Here is an 8,510-nt window from a genome sequence, read left to right as displayed (position 1 = left end):
CCAAAGGGTTGTGAGCCTAAGGGAGGGCCTAGTTAACTTGGCTTGCAAGCTATGTCGTCTTGTGGAGCACGTCTGGGCATGGCTGTCGTCATGGTCTTGTGGCCACATCATGGAATGTCATGGCGTGGTGCTACTGTGCCGGTCGTGGCGGCACTATAGGAACGATGATAGTTCGCCAGCCGTCCTATGCATCGTGGTCTCCACCGTGGCCTTCGTCATCGTCTCCTAGTTTCCTAGGGCGTCGTATAGGAGTTAGTGGCCATCCCTAGGTCATTGATTGCCTTGTTGTCCTAAGGAGCGGGGGGCACGATCCCTATCATTGGGGTCATGGTTCCCGCTAGCTTGGATGGCCTCTAAGTCAAGGCTCTCATCGTGGATCCCATCCCGTAGTGGGCAGGATCATACTTTTGTCTCGTCAGGTCGTATCTAGCCAATGGTCATCGTACCTGTCATCACCACTTTGGGTGGCATTGTCGTGTCTGTGCAGCGTGGCACAGGGATGGCATTTGACCAGACTGAGGTGACTGCTATCCCCTCGGTCCTTGCAGGGTCAGTGCGGCGTGCTTCTTCTTGTTAGAGGAGGCATGCTTGCCGGCGCTCAACCTCTCCCTGTTCCTTCCAGGGGTCGTGACGGAGGAGAGGTTGTGCACCTTTCTAGCGCCGTGTGGCTAAGGCAGGGGGAGGGGTCACGGCTGACCCTGGCCTTATCGTTTGGCCTGGCTTGCTTGGCTTAGCTAGGCCTCGGTCGTTTGGGCTTTCGCTAGCTAGTGTATTATGGGCTATGTGGCCTGCTAACTAATCGATGCGTTGAGACACCCCGGGGTTATAACCCCAACAACTTGGCTATCAGTTTGCATCGTGATGACATGGTTAAGATTCTAATACGAAGGATCATCCTACGCTGGGCCTGGAGGAAAGACTAACATGCATGCTGCGGTTGTCTTGAACAATGGTAAGTACATCAAAGTGCCTACTAGTACATAGGCACAAGAGAAATCAATAGTTTGTGTAGGCAATCCATCGATGTAACCTTGTAATTAGCCTTGAATTCCTTGGGTATATATTTGCATGCAGAGCTCACTGTGCAGCTTCATGAGTGGAAGCCAGAACTTAGAGCATCTCCAACCAGTCTCTCTTCCAACCTTGTGAACACAAGGTTGATATGTGCCCTTGTGGTTCGAGTTTGTGATGAGTGATTGTCAATGTGACAGGCACTTTGGGTTGAGTTTGTGGACTAACTGTGACGTCAGTTGTGTTGTGCAACATGTCTCTTAGCTTGTGATACGTAGGTGTGGAGCTCGGAGACGGTGGTCGACGGCAAAGGTGAAGGCCAAGTGGGTCTGTGCTGATGGACCGAGAGCAGTGAAGGATGCATGCTGGGCTTGGACTGAGAGACCAAGAGGCCAAATGACTAGCTGAGGTGGCTAACACCTAGGGGCATTGACAAGCACAAGTGTACATGGCGTACCATGTTGACCAAGTCAAGACGATAATCGAGTGGATTGAGTGGAGGCTCTGGGGACTTGGTGACCGGGCGTTCGAGGATGGCGGTGACATGTGTCGAGGTGCGGGGGACGCGTATGAAGTACATTACCCATGAACGGTTTGGTGGTTTGGGCCTCAAAACCACCGACGGAGGGTTTCGCGGGTTTGTCCTCAAAACCTAGCTGCGGTTCTAGCGGGAATCTAGAGTGGCACATGGTGAAATCACAGAGGTTGCATCAAGGCAAAGCAAATCTATGAAGGAAGCGTGGCCGTCTGTTCAAAAGAAGACTAGGTTGGACCATAATACTCATGAGGGTTAGGTGGTTCGCCTAAAATATCTAAGGGCACAAGTGAGATTGTGTAATGGGCCTATAAATAAAAGAGTGTTGCACCCATTCAACCTCATCTCTCTAGTTAGTCTTCTTTAGTCTTCCTTGTTAGGGTTCTTTCTCTAGACTGTTGTAGGGATCCACAGATGTTTTAGCCGAATCAAAATTCATCTGTGTAAGTTTGATTTCGGGAATGAAGGCCCTAACCTCCTCTAATCCTTGCGACTTCCAGACTTGAGTGATTTTCGTGCACTTGTTCTTGTGTTTTTCGTTCTTGCTCCCAGTGTTCTTCCCCCTCTCTTCCCGGTGTTCGATCTCTTCGGTTCGAACACCTCAAAATGGCCAAGGTCCGCCTCAGGACAAGGCTTCTATTAGGAAGCATGGTTGGCATACCACCTCTAATATTTTCCAATTTTTCTTAACACGATCCAAAAATACTGAGAGAACTATAAGATATTGTTATGTTAGATGACATAGTACAGAAGGCATAAATATCATGACACAAAGGGCATACTAGGAACTAGAATATTGCTACATTAGATGACATAGCATAGAAGGCACAACGCAAAACATTTTCATCTAGGATTTTCATAACTGATGGCAGTATTCATGTCATCTCTAAGTTTTTTACTCATAACAGGGGTTCGTCAACATATTTTAGCCTTCAAATCTTCACAGTTCCCTCCAAGCTTGCTGATGGTAGTAGTTCATGATCCTAGAAAATTTCATTTAAAAACTGTTGTTTTTATGTAAATAGAGGAACAAAAATTTAGGAGAATAAACAAAACTTACCATTGGCTTCTACTTTACACAAGTAACACTCTTCGTTTGGGCTATAGTTTCCCCACGTGGTGTTATTGATGAACCTGTGTTATCGATGATTGATGAACCTACGAACACTAGTGTTAGATTAAAGAAGGCTCTTTTACCACCTTAATGCTTTACCACCTTAATGTAGAAGCTGGAACTTTATTGATCGTCGAAGAAATCAATGTAAACAATGGTAGCATAAATATAAGTGAATAAAGAAACCTACATGGGCATAACCGGACACAAGTTTCTTTGGACTGACGGAGTAACATGCAGCGGAAGTTATAGCTGAGTATTAATAATAACTAAAACAGAGTCAAGACAATATGTTTTATCTCTACTATAATGGACGGGTCGAAATTATACTAGCCCCCCCCCCCCCCCGAAAACATCCCCCGCTGGGAGCCTCCAACCATTGCACACCTAGAAAAATACACACATGAATTCAGCACCATTAAAATCAAGGGTTAATCAAACACCTTAACCAAATCCGATGGCCACAATTCGATGTGGGATGCCAGGCTTCTCACCCCACATTCTCACCCCCGCACCCTGCTCGCACTTCAACGCGGTGTCCGCCGTTCAACGCTCCATCCAAACCAATCATCATCACGCGGTGTCATGCGGGCGCGGGGGATTCGTCGCGCGCGAGCACCAGGAGATAGGGAGAGAGGAGGGAGCCTTGGCCCGGCCCACAAGCCCCTAGGCCGGCCATGCCCACGGCCATCACTCAGACCGCCGCCGCGGCCACCCAGGCCGGACGACGAGGCGAATAGCCGGCTGCCCGTGCCATCCAAAAGGTACGGCGTGCACTTCTCGGCGTCCAGATTCATCAGGCGGCACTCACCGCGCTGCTCGAGTACTCCGGCATGCTCCGTCTAGATCCCGGCGATGGAACCCAATAGGTCGGTGCCGAGGATGGGCCGGGCGAGGCATCGATTTGTCTCACCGACGGCGGCGCGGGGCAGACACGGCAGCGCAACAACGCTGCAGCAGGGAAGCGGCGGCGCGGTGCGGACACGGCGCATCGTCGCTGCCGCCGTCTCGGGGGCAGTCAACGAGGCCAAGAGGCGTGGGGCGCCGCAAGAGGCCGGGGAGGAAGAGAGGAACAACGCGGACATCGGCACACTCGGGAACCTCTGCGTCGATGTCGTGCTCAGCGTGCCCCAGCTCCCGCCCGAGCCGCGGGAGTAGCGGAAGGCCTACATGGAGCGCCTCACCACCTCACCGCCCGATCAGGTACGGTCACCCTTCCCTAATCGTGTTGGCAAAACAGTGCTCCGGAGCTATTTGTTGTTTGGACATAGTGTGATGAACCAGAAATGTATGATCGTTGGCTGTGGGATTTTTTATTTGGTTATTACAAATTCCGCTGTTGACCGGAAGGCTTGCATTGTTTCCACTTTATGTCATTTTTTAGCTGGGTGGAGGATAGGTCGAGCCTTAACAACAGATGTTGATGGTTCAATATGGATAAGCTTGTAATCCGTAGCTGTTTTTGTGAGGCTGATCATGATTTCAGAAATGAAACGGCAAAAATATAGTTGGTAGCTATATTTTTGGTTGCTACTTTCTGGAGAAATGTCGAGAACCGGATTGTATATCAGTATGTTTACTATTCTGTCATCTAAGAACTCCACGAATGACTTATGTCTAACGCTTCATGAGCCCCACGTAATGCAATATCTGGTTTTTGTATGTTCTGAACATTTTGTATTCTATTACTTTAACAGAAATTTTGGGAGGCCGGTGGATACTGCATTTTAGCCTTTGCTGCAGCTAGGCTTGGGCTTGGTTGTTCCACTCTGGGGCATGTAGGAGAGGAAATATATGGAAAATTTCTTCTTGATGTGCTTCAAGCAAAGGGCATTAGTGTTGTTGGGATGCTCGAAAATACCAATGTTACTGCATGTCGCCAGGTCTATGAAACATTTCTATGCTGGGTTCTTGTAGACCCATTTCAGAAACATGGTTTTTGCAGGTTAGAACATGCTTTCTCGGAACAAAATTCTTATTAGTGTTGCTTTCTTTCTGGTTTAATGTGCTTGGTCATTTATCAGTGTTGCTTTCTTTGCAATAACAGCTGTGCAGACTTCAGTGAGGAGCCAGCTTTTCATCACTCCAAAATATTGTTTTGTAATGGCTACGCTTTTGATGAGTTCTTCCCTGATGTGATCGCATCCTCTATCGACTGTGCAATTGATTCGGGAACAGCAGTGTTTTTTTATCCTGGTCCCCGCGGGAAATTTCTCTTACATGGGACCTTGGATGAGCAGAGAGCACTTGAGCATGCGCTGAGGCTCAGTGATGTCCTCTTGACATCAGACGAGATTTGTTGGCATACATGCTGTATTTTTATTTTACTACTCTACAGTGATTTACGCAGGTGCTCTTTATAGAGGAATAATCAATTGGTCATGAGCCTATGGAAATTGATGAACCTAACTGCCGTGAAATTGTGAGCACTTTTGAAGTGAATCTACCAAGTTTATTAATGGCATGCTGAATCCCCTTTTATCATTTTTTCAGTATAATAATCGAGGGAGGATTACTGTGGGAGGAGCCCTGCAAGGGCCGGAACCATGATAGAAAACATGGACCGGGACAGAAAACATGAAAGACATCAGACGTATGCTCCTCATGAACTGCACTATTTTCATTTACCAAGTTTATTGTTGAATTATTAAGAGTGTCTCTTCAACTGCATGTCTAGCATCTATATTGCTTGTGTGAAAATAAGAATTGTATCATCAAGGTGAAAAGAATAGAGTTCATTCAGCCCAATCTATCAGTACACTTTTGATTTGTTGGTATCAAAAATTTCAAGCCAACAATGGCATTTTGCAGTATTGTCAAGATTTTTTCGATAATGATATTTCAGTTCTAATTTGCATATACCCGAATGTTGTCGTAGCGTTAGCACGGGCAGTATACTAGTTTTTCAGTAATAGACAAGTGAAACAAAAGTAGCCACAAAACATCTGCCCTAATAAGTAACCACCGGGAGAGAAGTCGAAGTCGTGTAGAGGAATGTTTGAATGACCATCATACACCTGTCCATCTGCCCATCATGGCGCCGTTCGCTGGTCTGGTTTTTCTAGACCAGCCGGCTGCTCCTCCTCACAGGAGCACTGTTCATCAACTAGCCGCTACAGTATTTCTCTCTCACACCAACCAGCTGCTACAGTATTTTGGCTTCTTTTTCCAGACAAGCGAACGGGGCTCATATATGATGAATCTTAGTACTGTTTTTTTTACTATTCAGGCCGAAGGCACGAACAGGTTAGGAAAATAAATTGAGGCCGCGAACTGAGCGTTAGGTAATTTGAGGCGGAACCTGTCCATCCATGTCTTAAGTTCTTGATTTAATACGGATGTTCATATTTCTTTAGATTTATTTTAGGATTGAACGGTGTTATTCTTTTAGTGGTGGTGATGTGCCCGTCGACGACGAGGCGTCTGTGATGACTTCGTCAATCTCAAGATTTATCGGTCCAACTCAATTCTTCGAAGGTGTTCATAAGAGTAGAGTGTGCATGCGTGCGTTTGAGAGTGAGTTTGCGCTCGTGTATGTGAGCGTTTGCATCTGTAAATGGATCGGAAAAAAATAAAAAATAATTTAACGGTGCTATTCTTTCAGTGGTGGTCGGCGCTATTCTTTCAGTGGTGGTGACGTGCCCATCGACAATGAGACGTCTATGATGACTTCACCGATCTCGAGATTTGCTGGTCCAACTTAATTCTCCAGGGGTGCTCATAGGAGTAGAGTGTGCGTGTGTGTTTATGAGAGTGAGTGTGCGCTCGGGTATATGAGCGTCTGCGTCTATAACTGGGTTGCGAAAAAAATAAAAAATAAATTGAGGCCACTGAGTGTTGCTACTCTCAGCACGTACCGTACGACTCGTTCTTTCTCAGTGCACCACATGTCCATTCATACAATATACATTCATACATTTAGCCTGTTCGCTGGTTAGTTTCAGGACTGATAAGTCGCATGGTGCTGATTTGTTATGAGAGAAAAATATTATATCATCGCTGATAAAGCCTAACCGAAACCAACTAACGAACAAACTGATTGTCAATCCCCCGTGTCGTTCACCAGACCCAGGTCTACTCCCAGAAGTTTGGACGCTGTATTTCATAACGTTTCTAGTCCGAGAAACGGTCGGAGTACCGTGGTTGCTTTCAAGCGTTTATTTCAGTCTCGAACCGGCCGGACCTCTCTTGTTTGGGCGTTCAGACGAGACGCCAGCACTTGTTTTTGAGAAAGACACCCGTATTTTGCGTCGGTTGTGCCACGACTACGAGGCTGTAGTAGTTGTGTGCATGAATATATTCTGTACAAAAAGAAAAGTTATGAAAGCAGAACCGTTTCTGCTTTCTGACTTTTTTTTAATAACGAACCCTGCACCTTTGCCATTTTCAGAGGTTCGCTTTGTTCCAAAAGCAGGGATCAGATGTTGGCAGTTTCGCACTCAACTGAAGTAAGCGAGCAGCTCGTTTCCAGCGTCAGTCAGTCACTGGAATCACCCAAAATCTTCCTACTTTAACCTGGAATCAGAAGTGTCTACATCCTGCATTACAGTTCTCATCCCATTCAGGCTCCGGATTGTCGGTGGCGGTGCTGGAAATACACTGGTGCAGACAGAGCAGCTGCCGCCTGCAACCGTGCCGGGCCAAACACAGCTAAGGTGGTGTTTAAATCCAAAGGGTAAAGTTTAGGTACGTTACATCGAGATGTCACATGAGAGTGTTCAGTAATAATAAAACAAATTATAGAAGTTATCAGTAATCCGCGAGATGAATTTATTAAACCTAATTAATCCATCATTAGCACATGTTTACTGTAGCACCACATTATAAAATCATGGACTAATTAGGCTTAAAAATTCGTCTAACAAATTAGTCGCAATCTGTACAATTAGTTATTTTTTAGTCTATATTTAATATTCCATGTAGTGTCCAAATATCCGATGTGATAGGGAGTAAACTTTAGGAGAGAAACTAAACAAAGCTTAAGTACCTAGAACGCACGCGAACTGACATGTATAACCACAAACAGAACCTTAATGCCTGGCATATACAGTGGGGAAGAGAATGGAGATTCCTAATGCTAGTGTGCCATGACACCATGCGTGCAAAGATCCCATATCCGTCCTGTTCGCTTGGCTTATAAGCCGTACTTTTTTCAGTCAATGAACAATATTTTTCTCTCACAATAAATCAGTACTTTCAGCCATGGCTTATCAGCCAAGCAAACAGGGCAATCGTGTAAGATCTGCCGTTGAGGATACTTCAACTGCCCCTCCCGGAACTCTCTGAAACAGCTTTTCCTATCCTACTTGCAATATTCCTGGCAGTCGGTCGGACCGAATTTGCTTAAATAATTAAATTTGGTTAAAATAAACTTTGTTGTTCAAAGTGAGCTTTATAATGTGGGATCAAAGGTTAGTGATGTTTCTAAATCAAAAATGTTAAAATTGAGCTCCAAAATTTGAATTAATGCTGACTACACACTTCATTTTTATGGCTGTCCCTGAAAATCATTTAATAAGTTCAATCTTTGGAGATTTATTAGATGAAATTTCATAAGTAAAAATTGTCCAACTTTTGTTGCATTAGTTGGTAGGACGCTGGAGCTTTGGTACTGTGTATTTGGTTGTAATGTCTGATTCATGCTTAATCACTAATTAATTGCTCAAAGTAGCTTACTCAAAATTGTTTCAAAACCTGAAACTGAATCCAGTCATTCAGTTTCACTGTACCCTTATTCGAAATTCAAAGGCCCTGATCGCGGAGGAATCTGGATGAAGCTGGAGGAATTTATGAGAGAGTGAACAGTATTTTTCATCCATAAACAGTGTTTTCCGGCTGAATTTCAGGGTA

General features: G+C 45.4%; 1 pseudogene; it reads left to right on the top strand.

The window, feature by feature from the left end:
• The first annotated feature begins 3,515 nt into the window (after positions 1–3,515).
• Positions 3,516–7,346, top strand: LOC136528578 (uncharacterized; annotated as a pseudogene).
• The last annotated feature ends 1,164 nt before the right edge of the window (positions 7,347–8,510 follow it).

This window comes from Miscanthus floridulus, chromosome 19 (assembly GCF_019320115.1).
Source record: "Miscanthus floridulus cultivar M001 chromosome 19, ASM1932011v1, whole genome shotgun sequence".
Classification (NCBI taxonomy): domain Eukaryota; kingdom Viridiplantae; phylum Streptophyta; class Magnoliopsida; order Poales; family Poaceae; genus Miscanthus; species Miscanthus floridulus.
The sequence above is the reverse complement of the archived record's forward strand: the minus strand, read 5'-3'. Positions and strand labels throughout refer to the sequence as shown.